General features: G+C 36.7%; 1 pseudogene; it reads right to left on the reverse strand.

Moving 5' to 3' along the window:
* Positions 1-668: 668 nt before the first annotated feature.
* Positions 669-27420, reverse strand: part of LOC105997432 — a 36638-nt pseudogene continuing 9886 nt past the window's right edge.

The following is a 27420-nucleotide window of genomic DNA, read 5'->3' on the forward strand; positions in this document are numbered from 1 at the left end:
ATCCACAGATCTAGACTTCATGACAATTTAAGTCTCCACCTGGTCCACCTTCCACCCATGGCCTTGGCTGCTTAACAAAATAAAACCCTTTTTCCAGGTGCTACTTGCTTCATAGAAAACAAATATTACAAAGATTTTTCAGGTGTTCATTTCAGTCATATGATCCATAGGTTGAAGCCATTTTTTTCCCTGCTCTTGGAGACCACAGCGAAGGAAGTAAAGAAAATTACTGAGACAATGCATCCTGTACACCACTATCAGCTTAGAGATGACACACTGAGAATGACTGAGTAGAGATGAGTTGGAATTCAAACAAGGTCAGCCATAGGGTACAGTCAGAACTTGCTCCTGGTTTGAGACTTAGAAAATATGCCCAAGAGAACCGTGAAAAAAGGGCGGATTGTTTTCATGGTTGTAATCTTATTCAGAGATGACTGAGTCTCTAATCTGGACCCCCTTCCTGGAGGATCCAAGTCAACAGAGCATGGCATAGCTACCATCAGCCACACAGGGACCTTTCCCTTCCTGTGACGTATTTTAAAGACAAGAACCCCCTTAAAAGCTATGTACAGCAGTGTACACCTCACTGTTTTCTCTTGTCACTGGATATACAATTAAAATTAATTCCTAGCCTAGTCACATTACTTAGGCACATAAGTTCTGTAGCATCATTGGAGGGCTACAGATTTCAGTGGGATCATGACTCTGGATTCCATTTCCTGCATGAGTGGGACTGTATAGTATACCAATTCTTCCCAACCATGTTTGTGCCATGCTGCCCTTTGTATATCATCCCTGGGCCTGAAGATGATGTTCTATGATGATGCTCAATCTGAGAGAAGCCCCTTCCCCCTGCCTCTCTACTGTCCCTTCTAAGTGAATTCCAAGGGCTCAGTAATTGTCCCATTTAGTCATGGTTCCTGGGCAAAGCTGCTAGAACCTGAATTCATCTATATTCGGTCCTGGTCATGGGACAAGCTCATTCCAGAAGGTGAACTCCAACAGCTGCTGGTTCCTGCTCGAGAGAAGCATGTCACTTCTTGTCTTCTGGAAATTCACAAATTCCTGATTTTCCCTGAGTTTATTCCTAACCTCCCTGAGAATTTAATAGCCCCTTTCATATTGCCACAGGTGGATCTCTTGATCCTGCTCACAATACTACATGCTCCAAGTCCCCCACCAAAGACCAAGGTCACACTCATCTGCGTGAATCTTTGGTAACACCTCTTGACAAATTGTGGTGTATGCATCTAAGCCTTCTAGTTTAACACTAATTTTACAGACTATAACTTTCCCTTTTGGTTAGGAGGTTAGAATGAGCATCCTTTCCCCAGGTGAACATTTCTGACAAATGAAAGTTTTATCCAGCTGACTTCTGGAGGTATTGTTACTGCATCATGTTGCTCTCCAGATCCCTGCTGGAGACTGCAAGGGGTAGCCCTTTGTAGGAGACCCTAGTTCTGGCTGCTACTTGGGCGCCCAGCAGAGTTTAATTCCTCTTAAGTGACATTTTTCTTTTGCAATTTTCAATTTTTTAAATGTGACTTGTTTTTTAAAAAAATAGAAGTCACATTTTAAAATCCAAAGAAGGGATTACTTGTGTCTTGGTAAATAAAGGATCCTCAGAAGACTAGCAGATGGAATGTGTGTTTAAGTTTCAGACCAAATGTGACTAAAGGAGGGCATGCTATGCAGCATGAAATAGTTAATTTCTTGATATGGAAATTTTTTTTGTTTCTTCTCTCTATTGTAGGTTTAAGGCCTTGACCACTGTGGGCACATAGGTATTGATTGCATTTAGAGTATGTTAATTTATGAAATTTTATTTCCTTTCCTTTAATTTCCTTACATTTCTCATTTCCAAGTAGTGCAATTGAAAGGGATATGTTTGCAAACTCAGAAGAGGTTTAATGAACAGCGAGTTTATCAAATTTAATTAATTTGGGCTCGTGATAAGCACTTTTTTTCTTGCTTTGAGGAATACATTACTGAATGGAAGAAAAAAAGAGCATGAACATCATTTTTAATCAGACCCTGAGTGAGTAATTTAGAAATAATAAACTCTGCATAAACAAGAGTGATTATAGTTACCATCAAAGCCAGGAGAGAAGTCTGCTTGTTTCTCCCTTGTAGAAACTAGGGAACACACATTCATTAAGATTCAATTCATTTACTGTCATTAAATTTGACTTATACTTGTATTTTTGCAGTTGGAAGTACTGGGTATATGGATTGAATTCCCACAAAACATCACAGTACCTTTCTGTTTTGTTTATAATTTTTTAGGGAAAAATTAAGGACAATTAGATATGAAAATCAGTTCTACAATACAGTGACGTTTGACAGCAACCATTTATATACACTGTTTCTAAGGTTTCAGTGGAGGGAACATCTGGCCTGAAAGCTGTATAAGGCCAACTAAATCTAATTTGTGGAGCACACTAGTATGCTTCTTGAATGGTTTTCATTGGTTGCCCACATCTATTTGCCTATATTGATAGTTTGATATGGCCTGTGGATTTTGTTGTAAATATCCAAATGGTCCTTTGCAATACAAATGTTTGGTGGGGAGGGGGCAGGGGGGAGGATGGGAAGGGATGGAAAGGGGAAACAAAGGAGGAGGCTACAATGCTTGATAAGAAATGTACTCATTATCTTGCCCATGTAATTGTAACCCGTCTGTACAGTATTTTCACAATAAAAAAAGATGAAAATTCAAAATAAAAAAAATGTTCCCTATCCTTGTGAGATTTTCCCAACTTGCCCTTTCTAGAGAATTGCCCACTACCTTTCTTCCCAGAGCCCAGGAAACCACTTTTCTAATTGGATTCAAGATTCGTTTATCCTGTTTTGAGCTTACGGTAAATGACGTCATGTAGATATGCTCACCGATGTCTAGCTGTTTTTGCTCTAGCATTCGTCCCTGGGATTCATGTGGCCATGTAACCAGGTGTCAACTTTATCCAATAAGCTAAAGTGAAGTTCATGGTCAAACTTTCATGAATGGACTGTGTTCATTCAAACAAGAGGCAAAAAGTCTTGTCAGCTCCCTAACATTCTTTGTCTCCTGGCAAGGGTTAGAGAAGGGGGTGAAGCATTGAGTGCCTACATGAAGAGTCATGACCAACACCTCTATAACAAAAGAAGAATAAGAAGAGAAAAATACAACTCTTTTTGGTCACAGTTTTAAGCCACATGGGAGTTTTTAAACTGAAGACACAAAGTTTGAGGATGAACTCTCCCTCTGTAAGCTTAGGTTCACTTAAGCAGAAGAGCCATGTAGAATAGGATTCAGTAAAGGATTGTCGTTTATACCAGGCACTGGTGGCTCACACTTTTAAACCTAGCTACTCAGAAGGCTGAGATCTGAGGATTGTGGTTCAAATCCATTTCCTGGGCAAGAAAGTCATGAGATTCTGATCTCCAATTAACCACTAGGAAACCAGAAGTGGCTCTGTGATCAAGTGGTAGAGCACTAGCCTTGAGCCAAGCGTACAGGGACAGAGCCTCAGCCCAGCATTCAAGACCCACGAATGACAAAAAAAAAGTACAGTTTAATAGCTTATGTTGACAATAATAGACTGAGGGAAAATCACCAAAACATATTTGTTCAAATTTTTTCTTGTTCCCTTTATACAGCAGGAGAATCTTCCTCCTTTTTGCCAGGATTCCTGAAATGGGGTTCTTGTAACCTACAACTAAAAAGGTAAGTCAAATAACTCCCTTGGTATCTATTTTACAACGATGGGTCTGGAAAAGTTAGACTAATATTTTCAGGCTCTTTAGCTAGCTTTTGGTGAAAAGAGGTTCTATGGCCCACCAGGCACCAATGACTCATATCAGTAATTCTAGCTTCTTGGGAAATTGAGATTTGAAGATGATGATTCAAATCTTCCCCTGGCAGGAAAGCCCAAGATACTCATATATCCAATGAACCAGCACAAAGGTTCAAAAGGTAGAGTTCTAGTCTTGAGTGAAAAAGCTAAGAGAAAGATCCCAAGCCTTGAGCTCAAGACTTTGTAAAATACATTTCCATGATCCCATTGGGTTAGAGGATTTCTAGAATTCAGCTACAAATAATAGCTGCTTTCAGAGGCTGTTTGCTTTGAAGATCTTGTTCCAACTTTTCACCATAAACCACTGTTTGTTATCAGTAAGATGTGCTTATTGTACAGAACAAATTGTCAGGTCTTACCATTGAAACCAACTCAGCATTATATGTCTTTTGATTGGAGAATTGAGACAGGGGCATTGAATAAAATAAAAGGGTATTCAGTAATTCCTGACATTTAACAATAACTTTGGTGATCGACTTTTCTTACTTTTCCTTTGCTTATCTATTCATTTAGTGGAATTTTTTCTATCTACTATATTTATTACTAATTGATCTTCAGCTCTTGTGTGCAAGACTTTTTTGCGTATATTTTTGTTGTTCTGCTTTAGTGATCATGATTTCCTATACATTTGTGTATCATGGTATATTTTTATTTTTCACTCAGTTATAAAATCCTCTCCTTTATTTGGAAAATAAGCAATAAAAATAGTAATAAGTTTGAATATTTCCTTAGTATTTACTTTTAATAAACCTCAAGCCATTGAAAAATATTTTTAAATTGAATTTGGTATTGCTTTATCTATAATGGCATAGCATAGTACTTATTGTTGTTGTGTTATCCTTGTCTTGATTAGAAGTTGATTAAGGCCTGTGTATATGCCACAATGTAACACAGACTTACATTGTAAGTATGTAATACATGATACCCATGATAAAATACAAGCTAGAATATATGAACTTTGTATGAAGATTGGAATAAAAAATATCTTTTGATAATAGAAGTGCTATATATAAAATGTTTCTTTCTTGAGATAAATAGGTTGTTTACATATAAAATACTTTTTTAATGAGATAAATAGGTTAATTGTTTTGGGAGAGGAATGAGTTGTGTTAAACAGTCAAACAGAACGTGCTGTGAAAAACTTACGTTAGTTTTTCTGTTTCAGAGTTGAGTTATGTAGCCTGACATAAATTCTAGTTTGAGAAAATAAGGTTAAGATTATTAAAAAAAGATAGACTGAACATAACATCAGGAACAAACAATACATGGTTTTCAGAATTCTCAAAAACATGAGTATGAGTAGCACAGTGAGTCAAACCTGACTTGCTCTTACATGTCAGAGTAGGAAATGTTGGAGGGGAAAGTACCAAAACAGTTTTCTGAAAGCAATGTTATCAGGCAAAACTACTTTGTGATATTAGGAAAAGTGAGGAAATCTTTTCTGTTGTGGGAAGATTTAACTAAATCACTTTCTGGTTAAGTGGGAGGTCGTAGCCAAATGCAGGAAAACTGTAAGAGATCTGTGGTGAAGCCACATGAGTAAATTCCCTGAGGCTTGTGTTCCCTCTGTGATCTTTTCCATAATGTGAAGGGAACAACAACAACAACAAAAACCTGTGAAGTCCGTCTTAGTGTTGATGAAGTAGTGACAAAAAGAAAAACAAAACCTGAACTGGAACATTTAAGAATAATGGAAAATATAGGAAAGAAGAAAAGTAATTTTCAGATAATAATGTATGTGTGGGATTTACTGTGGGATTTGGCAGGCTTTAAGAAGTATTGCTAAAAGAATAGCAGCTTCCAAGCAAAAAGTTAAAAAACAAAAATAACAAAAACAAACATCAAAAAAGCAAATATCTGAACTGGGCACTGGTGGCTCATGCCTATAATCCTAGCTATTCAGGAGGCTGAGATCTGAGAAAGCCAGCCAGGGCAGAAAAGTCCCTATTGAGACTCTTATCTCCAATTAATCATTCAAAAACCAGAAGTGGTGTTGTGGTCCAAAGTGGTAAAGTGCCAGCCTTGAGCAAAAGAGATCAGGAACAGTGCCCAGCCTCACAACTGACCAAAAAAAATGTTGTGTGTGTGTGTGTGTGTGTGTGTGTGTGTGTGTGGTATATGTAAATAATGACCTTTTTCTACATATCAAATATAATAGGTAGTAGAAAAGAAAAAAGCTTGAAAAATATTAAGGAATTTTAAGAATATTGTCAGTTATAGGACTGTTGGGCCTTTAAATGTAGGGCACAGAATTTGATAGATTGCTAGAAGATTAGATGGATGAAAACATGAGAGATTCTAGCAACATTCAACTTAGAGCTCTTTGGAATCATCTTGTAATTTCCTGTTACATCACTAAAAACATATACTAATAGTTATATACTTAGTTTGGGCTAACTCTTCTATTTTAAATTATACCTTCAATTCATCCATTGGAGTGCTCATAAGCTTTTGGCAAATCAGTTATCTAGATTTAATACATCATAAATGACTCTGTTTTTATTAGTGGGAAATTCAACAAATGGGAAGTTCACATGTTGAAAGACAGAGACTTTGTTGTTGGTTACACTATTCTCCACTGGTTTTAAAATTTACTTACATGAAGAAATAATCATGAGCTATCAGATTTTTTAATCAATACAGATCTTGGTGAGAATAATTAGTGCAGTAATTAAAGAGTGTTCTTTCAGATAATCTACCTAGTCTATAATGATGAGTTAATATCAATATATACTCCATTAAATATAATATATTATTATTTATCATTTTTTATCCAGGGAAGTAAAATGTTGGTTGATTCACTATCTTGGTCATTTTCCATCTAAATAATGATGATTTGGAAAACACTACTAAGGGATCCAAAGACTATAGTTATGGTACTTATGAAACCTCAAATTAAAGAACCATATTAAGGTGAATATTTAGAAGAAAAATGTTAGTAGCAAAAACTTTTCGAGTCTGTGGATTTGGTATGTTAAGGAATTGTATTTTTGATGATTGAGAGAATTGAAATATTTATTCAGAAGAGAATCATTGGTGAATTGTGATTCTAATCACTCCCAGGTTTGAAGAAGGATAGGTGTCTCACCATATCTCAAGCTTCCTGATGTTAGCTTGAGAAAGACTTTGTACAGACTTCAATAAATTGGCTGGAAATTGAGATGCTATACTGCATACCAGCTCTTGTTGGGAATCTAACAGTTATGAAATAGGATGTGTAGTACTTCCAAACATGGGGGTCATAAACAGGTAACTGAATCAGATTTGGCCTAACTTCTTAGAGGTTGTCCAAGCAAAGATTTCTGTGCAAACTGAAGATACACCAAGGGCCATGCAGTCAAGAATGTAGCCTTAATTGTGTTGGATCATGGTCTAGGAAGGCTGACTACCAGATAGAAATATCAGCAAAGAGAAACTAGGATGTTAGTGGGTTTCTTTGAAACTGCAAAGTTAAAGTAGGAAAGTTCATCCCCTATATCACTGTAAGAAATAAGGGTGACCATCTGGCATAGGTGCTCAGAACAGCCCTGAAGTGATCAATTGTTACAGTAAAATCTCACAGTACCCTTGGATCATATCTTTTCATGCTGTATCTGTGCTTGGCATAGGATGTCATTTTGCCAATGGAATGAAAAAGAAAAAAGAAAAGCATAAGCTGCAATTTGAAAAGTACTCTTGAAAATTTTCAAAGAGAGATTGTTTTGCCCTCTTTCCTACTGATTTTTGTATTTTGCATGTGAAAATGACATACTACTGAAAGATGAGATGAAAATCCATGAGAACTTCTGACTGAGATAACAACAATTCCAGACCCTGCACACACACAAGGCTTTCTGAGACTGTTCAGCTCCAATTGAACTATGATATGACTTGTTGTGGGAATACATTTAAGACAGTCTGGTCCAGTCTCTGGAAGGGCACAGTTGAAAGGTATATGATTTTTTTTAAAAAAAGAGTTGTTAAATACTTAAATACTTAGAATCTTTTTAGTAGTCATTAAATATTTAGAATCTCTTTACCAGTATTTGCACAATCTAAGTTGTTATAATGTAAGAAAGGGTAAGAATGAGCTGATGGTTTTAGCAGTCAAGTAAGAACTTCGTTGTCCTGTTTGCCTGTCTTTTCTCACTTTTCTCTCTTTATTATTTACTTTCCTTGCAATGCCAAAGTGATTAGGACTACCAGATATGAGCTCAAAACAAAATTGGATGAATGCTTGGTTAAGGATTAATCTGTAAATGGAATAGTCAGAGTTTTCACTATGCTATAGAAGTAAACAAAATTACTTGATATTGTTATGAAAATTAAAAGGACCATTGAATATCCAAAACATCACCACTGCTATAAAAATGATGACCATCATTATCAATGTCAGCATCACCATTACCATCATCATCATCAAATTTAAGAAGTAAAAGACTTAGCATAGAACCTAAATTTCCATCTAATAAAAATAAAGCAATTCCTCTAACACATATTAATAAACCTAGTATTGTTTACTGATCATAGAATATAGAAGTGCTTCACTCATTCTGATTACTCAGAGGTTTGATTAAGCAACCAGAATTTGCTTAATTTTTAATGTATATATAAGAAAATATTGCTTCAGAACTCTAAATGCAATAATTAGTAACTATTAGTAAGATTCATAAAAATCTGTGATTTGAAAAAGATAGTTGAACAATAGATTCTTTTTGTTCTGTTTTGGGATATATCCTACTGAATTAGTTACATATCCTGGATTGTGACAAATGTTTTTAATAATGAACTCAGAAGAGAAAATATTTCTTTGATTTATTCTTTTCCACATTGGTGTTTGTGCCAGTCCTGAGGTTTGAACTAGGCCTGGGCACTGCTTCAGCGTTTTTGTAAAAGTCTAGCACTCTAACACTTGAGTCACAGCTCAACTTCTACATTTTTTAGTGGTTAATTGAAGAGTCTCAAGGACTTTTCTGAGCAGGCTGGCTTCGAACCACAATCAGCAGATCTCTTTCCCCTGAGTAGCTAGGAGTGCAGGCATGGGTCACTGACACCCAGCTAGGAAGGATTTATTTTGCCTCATTGTTTGAGAGTTTTCAGTCTATGGTTCATGACTTTAGGTCTGCAGCAAGGCAGAACATCATGAAGGATCATATGTGGAAGAGGAGAGATAATTACCTTAGGGCATCAGAGAGAGAGAGAGAGAGAGAGAGAGAGAGAGTCTTTATATAACTTTCAATTTAATATTTCCATTAATCTACTTCTTTCAATGAAGCCCCACCCTCTAAAGCTTCCATCTCCTTCAGCCTCAAATAATACTGTAATCTAGGCAGTAACCATGCTAACTAACTTTACTTGAGGGTACACTCCTGATCCGTCCTGTTGTACCTTCCCTTGTCTGCTGAAGTTAGTGGCTCTCTAGATGACTTGTTCCTCTGCAGATTCATTGTCACCTTTGATCTGGCAACACAGTGATAGCTTGCATTTTCCCAATGGAATTTGAATATATGGATTCTGTAAGAAGGCAAGCCATAAGAACATTAATTTGTTACAATGAGATGTACAAGACACTATGTTGAAAAGTGAACTTTACAATTTAGGCGGGGGAGGGGGTTAGTGTAGTTGTGGAGGTGGGAGTAAAGGGATGGTAAGGGAAAAACAAAGGAGGAGGAAAGGATGCTTGATAGGAAATGTACTCATTACCTTGCTCATGTAACTCTAACCTTTCTGTATAGTATTTTTACAATAAAAATCTTATTTAAAAAGTTCGGAGTAAAAGCAGACACGCTGAAAACATTACAGGATGGAATAGGAGAAACCCTAGGTCTCCTTGGCGCAAGCCGAAATTTTCTTAATAGAGACGCAGAAACACAACAAATCAAAGAAAGGTTGGACAAATGGGATTGCATAAAGTTGCAGAGCTTCTTCGTGGCAAAGGACATACCTAGCAAGATCAAGAGAAAGCCCACGGATTGGGAGAAGATCTTCACTAGCCATACAACTGACAAGGGTCTCATATCTAAAATATACTTGGAACTAAAAAAATTAAATCCCCCAACAACAAATCCTTAAAGAAACAACTGCCCAATAAATAAGTGGCTAAAGACTTAAAGAGAAACTTCTCGGAAGAGGAAAGAAGGATGGCCAATTGACACATGAAGAAATGCTCAACATCCCTAGCCATAAAAGAAATGCAAATCAAAACAACATTGAGATACCACCTCACTCCAGTTAGAATGGCAAAAATCAAGAACTCTAACAACAACAGATGCTGGAGGGGATGTGGACAGAAGGGAACCTTACTTCATTGTTAGTGGCAATGTAAACTTGTTCAACCACTTTGGAAAGCAGTATGGAGGTTCCTCAAAAGACTGCACCTAGAGCTCCCCTATGACCCAGCAATCCCACTTTTGGGCATTTACCCAAATGTTTACAAACAAGACCACACTAAAGCTACCAGCACAACTATGTTTATTGCAGCATTATTTACCATAGCTAAGATATTGAACCAACCCAGATGCCCCTCAGTAGATGAATGGATCAAGAAAATGTGGTATATATACACAATGGAATTCTATGCCTCCATCAGAAAGAATGATATTGCCCCATTTGTTAGGAAATGGAAAGACTTGGAAAATATTATATTAAGTGAAGTAAGCCAAGCCCAAAGAAACATAGGTCCCATGGTTTCCCTTATTTGCAATATCTAGTATATGTATGAGTCAAGCAGAAAAGGTCAGATAAGGTGATGTTAGGAAAATGAACCCTAAGATATGTATTTAAATGTTTTTTTTTCTTTCATGCATTTGTTTCTAATGCATTTATAAGATTATTTCTTTGTTGCTTTGTATGTCCCTCCCCCACGGTATAACCACTGCTTTCACTGTATTTGATGTTGGTATAATTTATGGAGGGGAAGGGGAAAAACAAGTCGTTTAAATAAGGACACAGGTGGACCCATTGCAACAATGAGAAGTACAAGTTGTCATGTCGAAAACGAACTTTACAACTTTGGTGGGGGGGGAGGTTTGGGTGGGGGGTGGGGAAAGGCTGGGAAGGGATAGGAAGGGTAAAGGAGGAGGCTACAATGCTTGATAAGAAATGTACTCATTATCTTGCCCATGTAATTGTAACCCCTCTGTACAGTATTTTCACAATAAAAAAAGTTTTCTACTTCTAAAAAAAGAAGAACCTTAATTTGGGGCCAAGGTTATAGCTCAATGGGCAGAGTGAGTACCTAACAATTATGAAGTTCAAACTCCAGTTCCTCCAAGAAAGATACTTAGAAAATCACATTTGTTTCATTCCACATACAAGCCTAAACATATAAAATGGATGAGTTCTTGCCTGAATTTTTTATAGAAAGAATTCATAGAGGTACATATATATATGCACACATATACTTACATATACCATATCCTATAGCAGAATAGACTTTAAATTTATCCCATTCTCTCTCTAAAGAAAATAAAACAGAATAGCAAAGTAACTGTGTTTACCCAGATATAGGTGGGTAGATTATTTCTTTACTTGAAGAACTATAAAACTATTGAAAGCATCTGAAATCTAAAAATGTGCATCTCTCTTGAATATACAATTGCTCCCTGCACACCTGTGATGAGTTAGATGCTGCCATTTTTATTGTTAAAAAGCAAAAAAACCTTGTCGCAGATGTGCTTTGAATGAATCCACAGTTCACAATAGAACTTGCTCACGGCTAAAATGAAATGCACGCTGTATTCTTTATAGTTTGTCCTCTAAGACTCTCAGATTCCCAAATACAAAGACAAAAAGTACAGAAAACACTTTGTATTTGGTGTAACCTTGAGAATCTATTATAACAGTTAAATGTCAGCTTTTGAATCGCTCTTGTTATCACCCAAGTGTTCCGATCTTTTATTAACTGATGCCATGTTGTCAAGTTGCGTGCCTTGGATTACATGTAACTTGGAACACAGCACAATGTAGCCCAGCTTCATAGAGCATCCACCATGCTCACTGCAGAGCATGAAAAATATAACCAATAAAGTCATGTAAAACTTTCTGGTCCATTCCTTATCATTAAAATGATATTGTAACCATCTGCTTGGTGGCTCACATGAATAATGCTAGCTATTAAGGAGTCTGAGATCTGCGGATCACAATTTGAAACCAGCCCAGGCAGAAAAGTGTTTGAGACTTTTGTCTCCAGTAAGCTACTCAAAAAAAAAAAAAAAAGAATGGAAGCAGAACTCTGGCTCAAGTGGTAGAGGATTAGACTTGATCAAAAGAATTGCAGGGACAGTGTCAAGGCCCTGAGTTCAACCCCTAAATCCGCTCAATAGTTATAAAATAACATTGGGATGATATTGAAAAATAATTGAGCCAGTTCCATGGCTTGAACTCAAGGCTGCATACTCTGCCTTGGCATGCTTACTCATGGCTTGGTTTCTACTACCCAAGCCACACCTCCAGTCTGCTATTTATCTTTTAAATTGAAAATGTTATATTCTACATTTTCAAACCATAATCTTCCAGAACTCAGCTTCCTGAGTAACTAGGATGGTAGGTATAAGGCACTCACATCAAACACTGAAACTTTCTTTTTATATATGTAGATACTCTTTACAGAAGAAATAGTCATAAGTATTAGTGCGAACTATTGGTTGGAAATTGGAAATGCTGGGGTGTTGGTAAAGGGGCTCAAGAAGATGAAAAGAATGATTAAAAGTAAAATAAAAAGCTGTTAAGTAAGGAATATGGTGAGTTCATTGAGTTGTGAGTAGTCCTGCCATTCACATGATATAAAGACAAGCAGCCATATGACCAACTTGTCTGCTTGACAATGCCTTGCATATGAGGCAAAGCCAAGCCCTGTGCTTGGAAAGGTCACTTTTTGTTTCAGATATAAGCACTTAGAAACCAGGAAAGCATAATGCTTAAGGAGTTGAACTTTTATTTAGTTTGCTTTGAATGTATGAGGTTACATCTATCAATGTCCTGTATCAGACATAGTTTTTCTTTAAAACACCAAAACAATGGAATGTTATAGGGATCTCTTTCTACTACTGATTTCTTTACATGCCAACTTCTAAGCATTTCTTCTTGGCCAGAGATCACTTGAGACATTGTGGTGACAGGAGAATTAATTCCTCTACCGTGAAGAATTGGGAGTCAGAGAAGTAAAATTATTCACATAAAGCCATTTATTGTCCCCAAGTTAAAGACTTGGTCTCTGGTGTAAAGGTCTTGGGAGAGAAAGAGTCTTTAGAGATTTGTAGGTAATTGAGGATAGTCTCTTGAATAGGATTGTGAGACTTCAGTCTAAACTAAAATCAAATCTCTTTTTTTTTTGGTTTAAACTTTTTATTATTAAAATACCATACAGAGGAGTTACAATTACATGGGCAAGATAATGAGTACATCTCTTATCAAGCATTGTTGCCTCCTCCTTTGTTTCCCCTTCCCATCCCTTCCCATATCCAGCACCCCCCACCCATATCCCCCCTTACCACCCCCTCCCTGCCAAAGTTGTAAGGTTTGTTTTTTGACATAACAACTTGTATATCTCAAATCTCTTCTTATTAGCTAATCTCCCCAAGCATTTGTTACAATAACATAAAGCTGACTGACACATTACTCTCTTTCTCTCTCTATATATATGTATATATGACACATCTCACATATTCCATATAGAATTAAATATTTTTAACCTGATATAAATATTTAAAATTGAATGTCAACACTGTGCATACAGTATATATGAATTTGACAAGCACATAATGACACTGACAAGCACATAATGACACTTATCTACTGGTGTATCATATAGAATAGTTTCAGTGAATTAAAACTTTGTTTTCCGCTTATTTATCCTCCCTGACTCTCTAATCTCTGGCAACTATTGAACTTTTTTTGGATTCTGTAATTTTTCATTCTTCACTAAGTTAGATAATTGGAAGAATATGCCATGTAGTTTTCTGGGGGCTGTATAAACAGCTCAGTTCTACCTCACTTCCCTTTTGTGCAAGATGTTGAATTCCATCCTCATCAACACACACACACAAACACACACACACACACACACACACACATTAGTTTCTTCTCATTAATGTGAACCTAAATTCCTCCATGCTTTTTAATGGCTTTGTAGCTCATTTCTTTCAATGATTGATACTATTTCATACTCTGCAGGTACAATTTATCTGTTCACCTAACTATGGAGCTTTAATTGTTTCCTAATCTTGGCAATTATGAATAAAATTCTTGGCCTAAGTTTTTAACTAAACATTAGTGTTCACATTCTATGGGTAAATGTCAACCGATATGGTGGCTACATTACAAGAGAAAAGTATATTTAGATTTGTTTAAAAGAATTTCAAAATATCTTCCAAAGTAGCTCCACTACCATGCATTCCTATGAAGGATGAATAATTGTTTTTTGGGTTCTAAAATTTCACCAGAATTTGACATTGGGAATGTTTTAGATTTAGGGCTATTCCAACATAATTTATTCTTTCTGTTTTTATTGGCAAGACATTTTACCTTACATGTTCCTTTTTATTTATAATGCCACTACCTACCTACTTTGAAATTCTCATATTCCTATTTTTCGTTGACTATTTCATGTGACATTTTACCTGTCATTCACAAAAATCATGGAATCTTTTTATGGAGTAATAGAATGTAAGCATTACCAGTGTGACATTCCTGTCCCTGCAATGTAAATCCCAAGCTTTCTAAACTGACATTCTTGTGTTGCTCCAAGGTCATTTACTTTGCCAGTCTTTCTTTATATTATCTCTTACTGATATATATATATATATATATATATATATATAATTTTCAAACAGCCAGGTTCCTGAGGATAGAATATGATCTTCAGGCCTTTCCTTATTAGCAATATGATGCTTTTTGTTTTGCCATGCACTGTGGTCTATTAGACTTCTACTTTCAGCCTGGTGTCTCATACTCTAAAGTTTATAAGCTTAGTTAGCATATTAATATAATTTATTATGGAGATTATTCACATATTCAGAGTGTACTAAATGTCAACTTATGCCTTACCTCAGTCTCCTCCTTCAAGGACATTTTGAATGACCTAGAAGATGCAGAAGTAAATATGTAATAAAAACATAACAATGAAGAGTAAGTTGCTAGGAAAACAAAATTAGGGATTCAAATCATACAAATACGCAATATTTGTGTGTTTTATTTTGTTTTGTTTTGTTTTGGGGGCTTGAACTCTGGGCTTGGGAGCTGTCCCTGCGCTCTTCAGCTCAAGGTGAGCGCTCTACCACTTGAGCCACAGTGCCAATTCTGGTTTTCTAGTGGTTTATTGGAGATAAGAGTCTCACTGAGTTTCCTGCATGGGTTTGCTTTGAACCGTGATCCTTAGATGTCAGCCTCCTGAGTAGCTAGGAATATAGGCGTGAGCCACCTGTGCCTGGCTTTGTGTTTTATTAGGGAAATGTATACATAGTTTTACTCATCAGAGAAATATTTATCCAGACCTAGTAAATATTTGTTAGGAAAATTGTAACTACAAGGAATAAAAGATTCTTGATGATCTTAAACATGATTTTATGTCATCACATAACTTCTTAAGATGCTATAGTTAACAAAGGAGCTATCATCTAGATGATTTCCTTCCCTTCCTTTTCTAGATCACTTCAGAATCTTACCTTATGATCTCAGGAACAAATCAGAAATCCTGTTTTGCCTTGAGTATCACTTTATTTACTTCTTCATTTTAGTTCTGGGACTTGAACTCAGTAACTGGGTGTTGTCCCTGAGCTTTATTTGCTGAAGGCTAGCAATCCACCACTTTGAGCCACAGCTCCAATTGAAGATTTAATTTAATTGAAGATTAGAGTCTCTCTGACTTTCCTATCCAGGCTGGCTTTGAATTGCAAATCCCCAGGCCTCAGCCTCCTGAGTAACTAGGATGATAGGTATGAGCCACCAGCACCTGTCTTGAGTATCACATGTTATATATAAGGACAAGGGCTGAAAAGGTGGCTCAGTGGAAGAATGCAGCAGCTGAAGGTGGACTTCTGTCTCAAAAACCAGCAGCCCAGTATAGAGCTTGAACATAGCTTTTAAAGACAAAAACCACATGTTTGAGGTGGAGACCAAGCCTTAAAAAAAAGCAGACCTTATTTGGGAAGTAGCTCACATACCAGTAGATCATTTACAACCTCACATAGGGGGATAGCCTCAGAGAAAAGTGAATCAAACCATTTAGGGAAAACCAAAGGCCAGCATTCTCTGTGGAGCAAATGACTCCCAATGAGACCTCTCAAAATGTGGCTTCTCTGTTTTCTTGCGACTGAGATACCTGACAACAGAAGGAAATGGATGAAGTTACAGAAGGTTTCACCACTAGTTTACATAGTCTAGGAAAATTAAGGAGAAATTCCAGTCTAACATTGAGAGAGGGGAAAGTAGGGAAACAATGTACAATTCCTAGTCAAGTTGTTTCCCTAATTTCCTCTCTATTTAGTGTGTGTGTGTGTGTGTGTGTGTGTGTGCATGTGTGTGTGTATGTATATGTGTGTGTGCATATGTGTGTGTGTGTGTGTGTGTGTGTGTGTATTTGGGCCAGAACTAAAAGCGTCTTATTCTCTCTTAGCTTTTTTTTCCCACAGGGCTAGCAAGTTACCTGTCACGTATCCACATCTGGCTTACTGGATAATTGGCTAATTGAAGATTTGCAAGGGGGGGGGAGTTTAGGAGGGGAGGGCAGGGCAGGGCAGGGCAGGGAGGAGATCTGAAGGGATGGGTAAAGGGAAACAAAGAGGAGGCAACAATGCTTGGTACTCATTACCTTGCCCATGTAATTGTAACTCCTCAGTAAGATATTTTCACAATTAAAAAATAAATAGAAAGAATCTCATCAACTTTTCTTCCTCAGGCTTGCTTCAAATTATGGTCCTTAGATCATAGCCATTAAGAAGTAGACAGGACCTTGAGAGCATGTTTGGAGATTCTAGCAGGGGAGCACAGCTACTCCTATACCCTTGACTGAAGACCGGTTCTCCTCTATCAGGGATGGCCGTCCTTTCTACGGAGCACACAGCTTTGAGAGGGATGTTCGTGGAGCAGTGAGGGAGAAAGGGGACACCCACCTAGCCAGCCAGATCAGCTGATCGACCCTGGCGATCAATCTGGTGACAGAATTCGCAGCCAGATTGCCCTTCACATCAAGTGAAGTAAGCCAGGCTCAAAGGAACAAAGGTCCCATGATTTCCCTTATTTGCAATAACTAGTATATGTCTAAGACAAGCAGAAAAAGTCAAAAGCTATGTACAAATGGCCAGATAAGATGATGTTAAGCGAAATGAACCCCAAGATAGGGACACAAGTTATTTTTTTCTTGCTTGCTATTGTTTCTAAAGTATTTATAATGTACCATGTGATTTTTTTTTGTTTCTTTGTATGTTCCTTCCCCATGGTATAACCCCTGTTTTCATTGTATTTGATGTCAGTGCCCTGCATCGTGTATATATATGTCTCTAATTTGGGGAGGGGAAGGGAAAAACCAAAATGCTTAAATAGGGATACAGGTTGACCCATAGTAACAATGAGGTGTACAAGACACTATGTTGAAAATCGAACTTTACATTTTGGAGAGGTATGTAGTTGTGGAGGTGGGAGGGAAGGGATGGTAGGGGAAAAACAAAGGAGGAGGTAATAATGCTGTACTTATTACCTTGCTCATGTAACTGTAACCCCTCTGTACAGTATGTTCACAATAAAAAACATATTAAAAAAGTAGATAGGATTGTAGGTTTGATCCACCAGTTCCTGTCTCTGTATTGTTTTACTTGCATCAAGAATGAAGGAATTGCTAGGTGCTGATAACTCCCACTTGTATTCCTAGCTACTCAGGCTGTTGAGATCTGAGGATCATGGTTTGAAGCCAGCTAGGGCATAAAAGTCCCCAAGATACTCTTATCTCCAATTAACCAATCAAAGTGGTGCTGTTCTAGTGGTAGAGTGCTGGCCTTGAACACAAACAAGTTCAGGGACATGGGCTGGGATTCCTCAGCACCACATAAGCAAAAAAAGCCAGAAGTGGTGCTGTGGCTCAAGTGGTAGAGTGCTAGCCTTGAGCTGAAGAGCTGAGGGACAGTGCCCAGGCCCAGAGTTCAGGCCCTACAACCAACAACAAGAACAACAAAAAACAAGCTCAGGGACAGCATGCAGGCCATTAGCTTAAGCCTCACAACCAGATAAACAAAAGAAAAAAATGACATAATGTGGAATGATATACATCTTTCTTGAATCTACCTACATACATGCATATCAATTCATGATGGAACTAGCAAATTCCCTATTTTACTTTTTCACTGTGATGACTTACCTATTCACCTGTATTTAGTAATGTGCATCTAACTGAAAAGAAAAAACCTAACCTTTAAAAAATTTCCCCTAGTGCAGTGGCTTAAGCTGAAGAATATTGTATTATTCGTATAACATTTCAAGTCAGTTTTTCCTGAGCTATAGTTAGGCATTTTTCATGCATTAATTTGAGACCCAAACATCTTCTATCTATTGGCTCTGCCATGGTATCTATGTTCATACAGCAGAAAGAGAAAGAAAGAAATTTAATATAAAAAATGAAAAAGGCTCCTTAAAATATTGATTTAAGAAGAATATTTTTAAAATGGCCCATAGAGTGTATGTGTTTCCATTCACATTCTATCAATAAGAATTTGGCATTTGTTTGCTTAAAAGAAGTAAGGACTAGAAAACAGATTGTGGCATTGTGCTTAGATGAAGACTTACTTTTGGGATATTAGCTATTAAACTCTGCCTCCTTTGTTTCTAATCTGACTCTAATCCAAATAGTTCTCCAAACTATAATCAAATATGGTCTTTAAACCTACATAATCTACCTAACTGCTTCTTTGTTTTAAACCTCCAAAGATGTCCATTGATTTTAAATTCACTGTTTTATGTGGAGGCTGAGGAACAATATTTATCTCATCACGTTCTACATTCCAGCCTCATCTCCTGCTTAGTTCTACTTTCAAGATTATGCTATCCATTTACAAAACCTCTTTAGAACAAGCTATGTTATTTTCCCTAGGCTCAAAAACTTGCTCTTCACTTTGTCAATTATACTAGAGTTTCTAATTCACTTTCCAAACTCATACTACAATTTAAATTCTCTAGTCTAGATGACACACACTTCATTGGTTCCCAGAATGGACTGCCATTCTCTTTAATAAAATAATCTTATCAGTCATGAGTTTATGATTCATTTAATCATTATCCCCAAAAGAGCTTTAACCCCTAGAGACTACAATGATAGTGTAGCTCTACACAATGCATATAACAATTTATGATGTTATTTTTAATTATGGTCAGGTGGGCTTTTTCCCCATAATATTGTTTGAAAAATACAATTTGTCCCTAATACATGTAAAAAATATAGTACATATTTTGATATATATTTTTCATTTACTTACGTATAATTTTCCTCTAAGTGAACAGGTATATTCAGTTGAACTTTACCATACCTGGCACAGAAAAAGCATATACATGCCAACACTGCATATGCACACACTTATTCATAGATACATCCACATAAACAGACATATGCACACATATGCCCATGCATCCTTCAGATAATTTTCATTTTCCTGGTTTACTATATGTGATATGAGCCATAGCCAGTGATATCTTGTATTACAACTTTCCATCAATTTTCTAATAATCCTCTCCTATTATTTCAAATAATGACAAAACTGACACCCATTTCCAAGGTAACTTTACTACTATTTATTGTTACAAATAAATTTGTATATATAATAGACATGTATGTACTGTAATTATATAAATAATATAACATATCTGTATACATATATGTAAGATATTGTATTACACATATAAATATTATTTATATGTCCCTTAACTATGTAAGGTGTAAAACAGTAGTATCATTTGTATTAGTTTCATATCTTTTTATCTTGTATCATATGATTATTTTTTGCCAGTCTTGGGTCTTGAACTCAGGGCCTGGGTACTGTCCCTGAGCTTCTGCTCAAGGTTAGTACTCTATCACTTGAGCCACAACATCACTTCTGGGTTTTTGTGTTTATGTGGGGCTGAAGAATCAAACCCAGGGCTTCATGTATGCTAGGCAAGCACTCTATCACAAGCCACATTCCCAGTCCCTGTATCACATGACTTTGACTATGGAGTTCCACTAGGGACTACATATCTAAACTGCCTCAAACCCCTGTGAATATTTACATACAGCAGTTGTTTAGCACTTGGGGCTATGGAAGATGATATGATCAAGAATAGACAGCTGTGAAGAATGAAGTTATATATTCTTTTAAGAATATCATTGAGCTAACTGGTTATCTTTCTATTATTGGAGATGCAACAAAAAGCCAATTATCTGTAGGTCAGGAAGAGAGCCTTTACCCAGAATGCAACCATGTATCCTTGTCTCAGATCTCCAATCTCCAGTCTATGATAAATAAACATTTTTTCTTTAAGCCTCCTGATAATTACCTCTGGCATTTTCTTTTGAACAAATTTTATACTTAATACTGTGTATCTTCATATATTTTATTCATTATAATCTTATTTATGTGTTGTTTGTGGACTGGGAGTGGAGCTCAGGGCCTCACACTTCTACCACAGAACCATGTATCCAGCCCATTTGTGCCTTTATTTTTCATTTGCTTTTACCTGTCACATAATAACTTCACATACTCATGAGGAACAATATAATTCCTATATCCATTAATGTATACCATTTCTTTTAGTGAAAGCATTTAAAATCCTCTTCCTTTCTTCTATTAAATTATAAATAGCTCTCTCTCTCTGCTCTTTTCTAGCTCTTTCTCAGCTCTTTCCTTCTCTTCTCTTTCCCAGCTCCCTTCTCTTTTTTAGCTCTCTTTCCCACCTTTCCCAGATGTTCTCTTTTCTAGCTCTTTTCTCTCTTTTCTAGCTCTTTTCTCTCTCTTTCCCAGCTCTCTCTTCTCTTTCCCAGCTCTCTCTTCTCTTTTCTAGCTCTTCCTTTACACCTCACTTTCCCAGCTCTCTCTTCTCTTTTCTAGTTCTTTCTCAGCTCTTTCCCACCTCTTTCCCAAGTCTTTTGCCAGCCGCGTGGAGTGCCAGCCTTGCCTGGTCCCAGCAGGTCTACTGAATAAACCTACCCCTTACCTGAAAAAGTTATAAATATTCAAAACAGTACTTTTAACCATAATCACTCTACTGTGAAATGGAATAACACTTAACTTTGTACCAATTGACCAATATCTCCTTGTCTCTTATTATCTGGACCCTCCTCAGCTTTTTCTCTTTCTTGTTCTAGGTGAGCAACATCATTAGAATCCACATATAAATAAGATGACATAAGACTTGACTTTTCTCCATGTGGTCACTTCACATTTTATTCTTCATGTTTGTGCTGTAAATAGTAGGGTTTCATTCTTTTATGTAGATGAAACATTTTTACTGTGTGTATGTATCATACATTATTCTTTATTTTTTATGTGCTTATATGATTTTTTTGGTTGTGCTTGTACTGGGAATTGAACTCAGAGCCTAAGGGCTGCATCTAGCTTATTTAATCAAAGCTAATACTCTACTAGTGACCCACAGATACACTTCTGACTTTTGGTGATTAATTGATTATAAAAGTCTTAGGGACTTTTCTACTGTGGCTGAGGTGGAGTCACCATCCTCACATCTCAACTTCCTGAGTGGCTATGGTTTTAGGCCTGAGCCACTGGCATCCAGTCTGTGCCATTTTTGAAGAAGAGACTCATTATGCAGTCCAGGATGGCTTCAAACCTGTGATATGACTACAATATTCTCTCCAGCACTATGATTACAGACATATGCTCAGCCCACATTTTTTTTATCCACTCACATACTAGTGGACATGAAGTTGATCTGAATGATTCTGTAATAAACATGGAAGTGCAGACATGCTTTTGACATACTTATTGCCTTTTGATAAATGTGTACTAAAGTCTTTTGTAATTTTCGTGGGTGTGTGTGTGTGTGTGTGTGTGTGTGTGTGTGTGTGTGTGTGTGTGTGTAATTGGGATTTGAAGAATTCAAGACCACATATTTGCTAGACAGGAACTCTACTGCTGATCCATACCTCCATCCGTTTTGTGTTGTTCCTTTTCTGGGTAGGTTATCAGTTCCTGCCTAGTTATGTGGCTGGTTTGTAGTCTGTCTCCTTCAGGCTTCTCATTGTAGCTGAAATGACAGGTGTACTCTATCTTGACCAACTTATGTCTGTTGAGGAGTATCTTCATGGGGTGCCCTGCATCCACAGTTCTCTATCTTAGGGTGAGAGGCATAGGCTCATACCCAGCTGTGGGCTGAGAAGCAGTCTTGTGACTCAACCCACAATCCCTTTATACTAAACCTCATAAGTTGCTTGAATTACCACTAGTCAGCTACCTGTGTCCAGGTTGCAATCTTTTCTCTCTTTTTCCCTTTTTTTTAAATTTGGGACCAATCTCAGATTTGCTGTTTAGTCGAGAATAGCTAAAAATTACTAAACTTCCTGCTTCCATGTCCACAGAGGAAAGGATTACAGGCAAGTGCTACTATAGTACCAACAGTGCTGTTTAACATGAGCAGCTCAGGTTATAGAGAGCCACGGCTTTGAGCTAAAACTGAAGGCTTATATATCCCAAATTGGTATGGTTAAGGCTCACACTCTAGATACAAGTAGAGCTCCCCAGAATGCCATATTATGGTTTATTTAAGCCTTCAAAGGAATATGAGGAAATTAACCATCCTTCTCTCTTTAGGATGTAGAGTATGAAGAAGGAAAGTAGCAGATTAATCAAGGTCTTTGCCATTGAAGGAAGAGGGTGTGCATATGTCTGTCCACGGTAGGACACCTTTTCACAATTCTCTCTTATGATGCCTGCTTAGCTACCTCAAATTCAGTGTTGTTTTCTTCCCCATATGATTTCTAGCTGGTGTTCTTGTCTCGTGAGATCTTTTCAGTTACTTTGCTTTTATTAGCCTCCATATTCTGATGTGTCAAAGGATGTGTTAGAAACAGTTCATCAATAACATTTCCTTTTCCCTGTAACAGCCTTTCCTTTATAGTCTTACATACCTTATCTGGGAGCCATTGAATTATTGCTCTAATGGAATATGTCAAATTCTGCATAGTAAGGGACTAGGATTTTAGAATTTTATCATGGCATTTCCATGTATGCATGTAATGAACTTTGATAATATTCACTGTTCTTTCTTCCTTCCTTCTCTCTAACTCCTTTTGCTTTTAACCCACAAGTCTCATATGCATTTTATCCACACTGAATCTAAGTGCCAAGCTAATAATGAAACAGATGTGAGAATTGAAGAGACCTTACTGGCTGCACAGCAGATTTTTTAACCTAAAATACTTAGATAATATGTGAGTCTTTTACTTGTTGTTATGGCCTATAAATTGATCTTTGTAGCAATTGATTCTTTTTTTTAAACTGTGAAAATACGGTAAAGAGAGGTTACAATTACATAGGCAAGGTAATGAGTACATTTCTTATCAAGCATTGTTGCCTACTCCTTTGTTTCCCCTTCCCATCCCTTTCCATCTCCCTCCCACCCCCCCCAGACAAAGTTGTAAAGTTCATTTTTCAATATAAAGTCTTGTACATATCATTATTGCAATGGGTCCACCTGTATCCCTCTTTCAACAATTTGTTTTGTTCCCTGCCCCTTCACAAATTATACCAACATCAAATACAGTGAAAACAAGGGTTATACTGTGGGCGAGGGACAACAAAGAAATATCTGATAAATATGTTAGAGATCACTAGCAAGAAAGAAAAAACACACCTCCTCCCCCCCATTTTCCTTTTCAGCCATGTTTCTCCACCATGCATGGCAGGGAGCAGCAGTTTGGTAAATAAAATTCTTTTCTTGCCTTAAAAAAAGGAAAGAAAAAACATTTCAGTCCTTATCTTGGGGTTCATTTCGCCTAACATCAACTTATCTGACCATTTCTGCTTGTCTCAGACATATACTAGTTATTGCAAATAAGGGAAACTATGGGAACTATGTTTCTGTGGGCTTGGCTTACTTCACTTAATATAATATTTTCCAAGTCTTTCCATTTCCTAACAAATGGAACAATGTCATTCTTTCTGATGGAGGCATAGAATTCCATTCTTTTGATTATGTAAGATACCAAAGAAAGTCAAAAGCAGTGCACACACCTCTCAAGTTCTCATTTGGGATGATTGGATCAAAGGTGTTTTTTAACCTCAGTACCAGATCTAGAGGTTGTATGGTGAGACACCCACACCAATCCACTGTAGTTCTCTTATGATAGACATATCATTATTCTTTCAGTCAAGAAGAAAAAGAACATAGTGATACAAGTTAATAGTAAAACTTTAAAAATAGACCATGGAGTTTTACATTTTTGGGGGAGGATAAACCTTTAAAATGAGAAAAAAATACCCCAAAATTATATAAAACAGTTTAATAAAAGAATAAAAACACCAAGTATTTTTTTATCAAAACCTTAATGAGTTGAGGTTCGTTGATCCTTTAAATGTAATATCCCTGGCAGAAACAAATGTGTACCAAGCATACAATAATATAGAGGCATTCCTGTTTTTTTATCTTCTGTTTATTTAAATTTCCTTATTCCTGCAAGAAGTCTTAAGAGTTCAAATGATAGTACCTACTTTGTGTACAAGATTACAGGATTTCAAGTAATTTAAATATAAATGAAAAGAAGAAAATGAAATCCTCTTTAGCATTATTAGAAGACTCTAATAAAAGGCCCAGCAATGGAGAAAGAAAAGAGGAGAGATAAAGAAAAGATTAAACCAAAAAATCCACAGATGAACCGGCCTAGAGTCTCGTTTACTTGTGAAATGAAAGCTGACATGTCAATATCAGCTGGGAAAGTTACAGGTAATTTCAGTGTCTCTAAACATTTCAAGGCAGTGCTAGAACAAAATCACTGAGATCTCTATCAGTAGTGTAGTTGTAGCATCACAAATTTATTCTGTATGTGTGTGTCTATGTGTGTGTGTGTGGTTTTAATAAGTTACTCTAAACACACTCTGTCAAGCTATCCTTTGTTCCTATTATAAAAGTGTCAACTCTGAAATGAACAACAGGTTCTTGAAAGTGTTGGTCTCAAATACAGGTTATATGGGAATTATAATATAACATTTTCCCTCTGTGCTTTGCAGCAAGATAATAGATAGAGGCTGTTCAAGAAAATAAGGAACAATGATAGAACCATAATATTACTTAGCAGTTAGACACCAGCTACCCCAAACCAGTTAACCAACTGTATGATTACAATCTTGTTATTTCTCTCAAATATTTGCTTTGTTTTATTATTAGATTTTACACAAAATATTGTCAACCATTTTGGTTTTGTCATTCTTCTTATTTTTTTCTAAACATTTAATTTTAATTTTTTTTCTCTCCAGATATCTTCAACAGATTTGAAGCTACCCCTGAACATAGTCAAACACAACAATGGTGTGTGTGTGTGTATGTGTGTGTGCGCGTGCACGTGCATGCACAGGAGCATATGCTTGTCCTGGGCCTTGAACTCAGGGCCTGATTACTGACCCTCAATATTTTGCTCAAAGCTAGCCCTCTACCATTTAAGCCACAACTCACCTTCCTGCTTTTTAGTGGCTAATTGGAGATGAAAGTCTCACTCTCAGTTCTTTCTTCCCTAGGCTGCCTTTGAACCATGATCCTCAAACCTCAGCCTCCTGAGTAGGTAGGATTACAAGCATGAGCTACCAATGGCTGGCCTTACCACCAATTTTCAATCACATCCATTCAGTCTCTGCCAATTAGATATTGGATCAGCACCACTATTTTCTACTATAACTTGCAGATATATTTTCAAACACTACCTCTTCTTTAAGACAAATAGGACAAACAAGCATGCTGTTTGAAGTTCTTGGAGTATTTCTTGGAGTCCTGGAGTAATTTCTCAATTATATTGTCCAGGGCATTTCTATATACTGTGAGGCTGAAGACACCTAATTCACATTATCACTTATGTGTGAGGACACGTTTTACTCAGTCAGCTGATGGTAAAGCATTCCCCAAGAGGTTGTAGGTAGTGTTGTAGTGATATTAATCCATCTAATATGAACATATGCCCAAACTAGCATAATCACTGACTTCCAGAAGACTTTAACACAATGTCTGATCTTTAAGAATTGGGGCTATTTTCAAATATGTACTTTGTAGAAACCATAAATTCTGAAAATTTCCCTACTGTAATGCAGGGACTCTAGAAAATAGTTTCATGATACAAAGGGGAAACTTGAAGAAGGTTATCACATTCTGGTTATATAACTAAGAATCGAAATCTCCTTTATATTCAAAGGGCCCTAGACCTGTCAAATAGTCAAGGTCCCCAAATTATATTACGATAATTCAACTCAAATTTCTACTTGCTGTATGCCTAGAGCTTTTCAACTTACAAAATGAGAAATCTCTTTCATAGGTTCACAAGTAGACCTAAAATTGTCCACTAGTCAATGCAAAGTACCTCTAGAGAAAAGAGCATTCAGATTCCTCCTTTGTCTATGTTCCCCATTAAGTTAACAGCTCCTATGTATCTTTGATAGTTCAGAACCTCCTCTTGGCTACAGCTGCCTCAGACTCTCATCATCACTATTGCATTAAAGGACCTGAGTGTGATGGAAGAATTTTTCATTTTCACTTCTGGGAGGCAGAGAATAATAGCAACAGTGTATTTCAAGTGTAAGGAACTACAACACAGATCTGTAAACTTCTCCTCATTCATTTTATCATGGTCCTTTCCAAAAGATTATTTTCTGTACTCTTTAAGAGAGTTAATAGTTGGCTAGAAGATGATATGTACATAATCATTCAAGCATGGGTAAATATTTGGAGTATGCTCAGAAAATTGTGTCATGTCAGACATTTCTTGAACAGTCTCTGGTAAAGACTATGTATCAGTCAACAGTATGTGTTAGAGACTCTTCTCACTATTTGAGCGCAGAGATTCATGTGAGAATCTTTCATCAATAAGTTCAGTCTACCAAGCATTCTATTCTTGCTAACTAATCTGAATACCTTTAGGACCCATTACCACCTTTTTGTTCCCCAAGCTTCTTTCTATATAAATTGAAAAATAGTGCAATTATTTTGCTGTATATTGCATTACCCATTGTTCATAGTTTGTAATTTATCCTCTGGGTCCAACTGGGACTTAAGTCGATTTAATGGTCTGGAGTGTATTATCCTCCTGAGGAGAATCTACAGTGACTTACAAATAGCATTATAGGCTCTTTATACAGAAGAAACCTACTGGCCGAGACTAAGGGAAGACTTACATGTACTGTCAAAATATGGCTCTGTGTTTCACAAATAAAATAAAATAAAATTTAAAAAAATATGGCTCTGTGTAGTTTAAAGGTTTAAGATTCTTAAAATTTTGAAAATCTGCCTGCATCAATTTTCAGTCTCATCTCAATTTTCCCTTCTCAATCCATTCCCCATCATTAACATAGGATCTTCTATATCAGAAAATTCAAATTACATCATAAGTCAGCTATCCACAAGAAGAGACTTTAGGTTTTGTTTTTTGAACACAATA

Source organism: Dipodomys ordii, unplaced genomic scaffold (genome assembly GCF_000151885.1).
Source record: "Dipodomys ordii isolate 6190 unplaced genomic scaffold, Dord_2.0 Scaffold146, whole genome shotgun sequence".
In the NCBI taxonomy this organism is placed as follows: Eukaryota; Metazoa; Chordata; class Mammalia; order Rodentia; family Heteromyidae; genus Dipodomys; species Dipodomys ordii.